Source organism: Schistocerca cancellata, chromosome 5 (assembly GCF_023864275.1).
Source record: "Schistocerca cancellata isolate TAMUIC-IGC-003103 chromosome 5, iqSchCanc2.1, whole genome shotgun sequence".
Taxonomy (NCBI): Eukaryota; Metazoa; Arthropoda; class Insecta; order Orthoptera; family Acrididae; genus Schistocerca; species Schistocerca cancellata.
In genome coordinates this window covers 741,093,189-741,099,245 of record NC_064630.1, presented here as the reverse complement: position 1 = coordinate 741,099,245, position 6,057 = coordinate 741,093,189, and positions in this window count along the sequence as shown.

Below are 6,057 nucleotides of genomic sequence, written 5' to 3'. Positions count from 1 at the left end.
GTACCAATTTTAACAGTGAACTGGATTTGTATTTATTAATTATACAATCATAAATGAAATTAACTTTTTAATTCCAAGACTAGGTACCTAAAGAAATTTTCCCATCGTTTCCTGAACATGGAGGATATAAGATAAATAAGGAAATTATCGTTCCCTCACAAACCAAATAGAACAAAATTTATTTTGTAGAATGAATACATAACCTAAATAAAAATAATGAAGAAATGTTCAAAGCAGAGGCGGAACGGATAGAAAATCTGAGTGAAACTGTTAATATTGCTTTAGAGACAATAAACAAAAGAAACAGAGAAACAGATGTACTGTCCCTGAGATAACCAATAAAAATTTAAGACAGGCTTTCATTCTATTAAGAATTTTCGATGATAACTGTGAGTACAACAGTTATGTCATTAGAGTACAAAGAAGAAACCAACAAAAACAGCAGAACAATATTAGTGGCAATCAGCCAAATACTGAAGAAATGTTATGACATAGTTATGATCCCAACCAAATGAAATTGCACCAGAGAATGAAAGAAAGATTAAACATTATTTGCTGGCACAATTATTGCAATAATATATATGGCTACATACAAGAAGAATTGCTTAGTAATATAGTTAATCACCATCGATGAAAGAGAAATCCAACTACTCATTTAATATAAGGTTCACAAAAATGTTTATATACACCTAAAAAAATAAACTCACTAAATCCATCATCTGATTGAGCCCTTTAAGTTAAAAATACTTAAATAATTCAAACCCTATATCACTTTTATAAACTTTTATTTCAGTATCCAAATATACTCTCTTTATTGATCAATAACCATATCTAATATTGTAATCAGTGCCCAAAAGTTGTAAATTTTCAATAAAAATGCATTTTTATATAAAATTTTTTATAAAAAATTTCATTTTAATTACCCAACTGTTATGTGAATTACGAAGACCCAACCATTTAACATATGTTCTATCTCTTTTCTGACTGCATCAATTTCGTAACACTTCCAGGTTCAAAAATTTATGTTGACCAATTGGTTAAATACTTTTATCAAAAGTTACATCAAGTTTACTGATTCTCCCTTATCTCTTATTTTAAATTTTTGTTAATCATTAGATACAATGACAGTACACTCATAATTTTTATCGTTAATTTCTATCTGCTTAATTTTTATTCTTCAATGTTTTGTGTTATTCTATTCAGCATTTAATTTTGAGATTACACCGATCCATGTATAATTCCCCTGCAAGTCACAGTTCTTCCACATTCTTCCTTTGAGCGTGTTGTTAAAACTTTCTGCAAAACATATTTTTATTTTTGAAGAAGTTCAGTTATGGTTGATGTTGTATTTTTAAAGAGTTCTTTAAAATTTTTATTGCAGACTTCTTTTCCATTATCCGTTTGCTCATTTCTTGATGATCATACTTTAAACATCCTATCAGAAAGTTCAACCACATTTTTAGGTCTTTTCAACTTTAACTGGTATATTCCATGCAAATTTTGGAAGAAACACCAATAACAGTTAAAAATATTTATGTACTTTATTTATTTTAGATATTAAGTTCCCAGAATCCATTTCTATTACATCAGTTTGCCACACAGCACCTATACCAAACGAAAATCAACTAATACTTTGAAACATTTTCTTAGTGGTTTATGTAATTCGTTAGTAATTCCTTCACGAAAATTCAGACCATCATCTTCAAATTCCTGTCACCATATTTATTTTTTTAGTTTTACATATTGTACAAATTCCTTCAGTCCTCTGTCTTCTATTTTTAATTGTTGCTCCACGAGGATTATAGATTTCAGTGAATTTTCTGCACTTGAGCCACCAGAAATTGTTATCCATTTACATAGATTAAAAATTTATTAAATTTTAAATTACTTCACCAAATATGATTAACCTTATATCTATTGGTACGCTATTAACTGTCTTTTGATCTTACAACAACAAATCGATTTTTGTACCATTATTGATTGATTACAATTATGTATTTCAAATAACTTCTGGGAATTCAGCCAGGTAACACTTTCAGCGACCACCGATATTTCGGCGGGAGAACACCCCGCCATTTTCTAGACAAACTGCAATGGACAGGTGGTGTACATGCAAATTTAAAACCTCAGTTCTCGGACTGAAGCAGGAAAGATAACACACACACTCAACACTAGTGCCACCAAAGATGACCAAAGTCAGAGCTATCGATAGTGAGATTATGAATTCGCAGGTGAGCTAGCATTGACTCTGTCCCTCTGTTTTTTGACAAGGGAGAGAGCTGCATTCCAAACAGAGTTTAAACAGAAACCTCCCTGCCTGTTAACGAGGTTGCTCGCTAATTTAATCATGACTGCCTCCCTAATAACACTGTCCCAATAGCTGGACGTGCATGCCAATATCTCGGTGTTATCATATAACATGGGGTGACCAGTATAAAAGCAATGTTCGGCAATAGCAGATCTATTTGGCTGCTGTAATCGCATGTGCATTTTATGCTCAGTACATTGGTCCTCCACAGTCCTGATAGTTTGTACAGTATATGCCATGCTGCAGCTACAAGGAATACGATATACATCCCCCTTATGCAGTCCAAGATCATCCTTAACGGAACTAAAAAGTGCTCTAATTTTAGATGGAGGTCGAAAAACACATTTCACATCGTATTCCCGCAAAATACGACCAATCTTGTTGTACGTGTTTCCTGCATAAGGCAAAAAGGCAGGAGACGTAGTTGTTGACTCAGAATTATCATGAATCACCCTATGTACAGTTGGTCGATAGTGCAACGCACATTCAATCTGTCGATCACTATAACCATTTTGACGAAATGTAACTTCAAGATGGGACAGCTCAGCTGGCAAAGTCTCAGCATCAGAAACGAAATGTGCCCTATGTACCAAGGTACGAAGTATCCCGTCATGCTGAGCCAGATGGTGACAACTATTAGCCTGTAAGTACAAGTCGGTGTGAGTACGTTTCCTGTAGACTGCGTTTCCCAATGATCCATCATCCTTCCTCCTAACCAACACGTCAAGAAAGGGAAGGCAACCATTCTCATCCACCTCCATTGTAAAACGAACGTTCGGGTGGATCAAGTTCAGATGTTCTAGAAAGACATTCAAATTATCCCTACCATGAGGCCAAACAACGAAGGTATCGCCAATGTATCTTCCTTGTCGACTCTACAGAGAAGTAAGATGCTTGGCTACACAATATGTCGGAGCACCGATGTTACTCACTATAGGACATTTTTATTTCTAACTTTAATTTTACATTGTTGACGCCGCCTTTTAGCTACACCTTATTTCCAAAAATGTCCATTTATTAGAGTCAAAATTTTGTTAAATCTATAATTATCTGACATTAGCCTTAACACAAGTATACATATATGACTATATATATGACATTAATATTATCTTTTCTCTCAGTACTGAAGTAAAATTCATTTTTTCCAAGTAGTTAATTAGTTGGTTTTGTAAACTGTCAGCAAATGAATCAAATACAAATCTTTTATCATTATTCTTATGACAACTCATCCAATGTGTATGTACATGATCAGATGTAACCAAATTAACTTTCCACAAATATATTTTGTGTATTAGGTAATTTATCAGTCATGAATACACCACACAAGTGTTTAATTTTTAATTTCATAGCAACTTTTTCTATATCAAATTTTACTTAACAGTTGAGGGTATTCTTCCACATTGCTAAATTATTTCTTTTTGTTCTTCTAATTCTGCGTCACCATTTTTCTTGCCCATTGCTGATTTTGCCATATCAGCTGCTCCACCAACTTGTGAACAAATAGTTGTGAATATTACAGTGCAGATAATAGTAATGTTTGAAAACCACCTGATTAATTTGTTAGTTCTGAACCTTCTTTCTTTTGGTTTGGTATTCAATGATAATATTCCAACAACTATGCCAAGTGTTATGAGTAGATTACCAACATTTATTTTACCTGTCTGTCGTTTTGTGCATCAGTTTCAAATTATTAATCATATGAACTGATGATGATTTAGTTTAATTTTAACTGACTCTTGTTTGGTTTCAGGTAGCAACATAGAATCAATGCATGACTTAATCATTTATACAGACAATTTTTTTATAATGATTAGTATATTTATACATCGTGTTTTCATCAAGATCCACAATGAATTTTCGTTTCCTATACATTCTTCTCCAACTGTTCTTGCTGTTCATTTTGCGCCAAGTAATGTGTCTTTGGCATACATTCTCTCTTTTGCAGCTAACTGAAGTTCTTTATCGACTTGATGTCTTAATTGTTAATCTTTATTAACTGTGTATAGTATATGATGCTTTTTACAAGCTCCATTTAATGAATTTATACCTTTATCACCATGTGCTAGTTAACCAAGAATTGTCAAGTTGTTTTGCTGTATACTTTCTATTAAACCTTGACCTGTTTTCTCATCTTCACTTGAGTCCAAATCTGCAGCAATGTTGGGAAACAGATATCCACAATGTATTGTATCAAACAGTTATTGTTTTTACTGCTACTTCATTTTATTTTATTTGAATTCTTTTCAGAATATAAAGCTTATGAATGGTACAAAATATCTACATAATTTGATAAATCAACAGCATCAATTTTTGGATTTATATCTCCAGATCTGTTTTAGGTAAATGATTAATCAACTCATTTGTACCTTCACACATCCTATCACTCACTGTTAATATATCTCCATTAAATATTACTCATAACGTGCCTACAAATTTAAATGAGCGAACAGGTATTAATCCAAAAACCTGATCTACACTATGGTTCATATATATTCCAGTATTCTTTCACTTATAGATATTTTAACATCTCCCTCCCTTATCTTAATTGCACCCATGAGCTTTTCTATCTTTAAACTCTTTATGACCCTTCATCACAGCTTATATTTGTAATTCACTTATCATAGTGCGATCCTGTGCACTTCTGTAGGGTTTCATGGGTGGTACGTTGTCAGATTCATCAGAATAATGGTGGTGGTGTTGATATGGCACAATTTGTAATTCATCCTCTCTTATCTTCAACAACTTTCAAGACTTTATCTCCTATTCCTTACAAAGTGTCAATAAGAAGTTGATCTCATTTTTATATGATTCATACTGTGTTTTAGGTTTGTCTTCCAGTTTTTTAATTTTTCTTTTCATTTTTCCTTTGTTTTTTAACTGTGTATAGCTTTTTTAACAACTTATTGGCCATAATTTGTCAACATTTATTATAGTCAAGAACATTAATAGAAATAATGTTTATTAATTTAGAAATTTATTACTTTATATCTGTACTTTACTTGTTTAGGCTTCCTAGTCATGTTTATTTAAAAAAAACTGGCCTCATACCAACATTTACTAAGTTTGTCTTTAAAATCTTCAGATTTTAAATCGCCACTAAAATAACTATGATACCTGTGAATTAAATTTGCATCATCTTGTGTAATAATATTTGAAAGATGTAGATAAGCCTTATTAATTGTTTTGTCATTTTGAATATGTCACAGATAAATCAAAACAGTTTATTTCCTTTAACTACAACTAGTAAATTATTCTCTCACTACATCCTGATTGTCACAAATGAACCCATCACACGTAAGAATTGGTTTACCTTCATATTCATCCAGTGGTAAAATGTCATTATTGTTTTCAATAAAAGTAGCTTATTTTTATTATTTTAGCTTTCAATTTTTTTACATATTCTTATCAACTCCGAACATTTTGATCGATCCAATCATTTTTAATAAATTTAAAGTGCATCATTTTATTCCAGTTGAGCCACTATCAAGTTAAAACATAATTGTCAGTGGTTAATGTTGTTTTTCCACAACCTCTTGGTACTATTATTACACATCAAATAGAATTCATTGAAAACCTACAACTTTATTTTTTTATACATTTTTTGTAATATTTGTCCTAGGATCCCTATCTATTTCCATTTAATTTTATATATGCTTATTAATATTAGATAAGTTCAATTTTCAGTTGAGAGGTACACAATCTTTTATTTTACCTGTGAGACAGTTTTAGTAATGAATGAGATATTCACT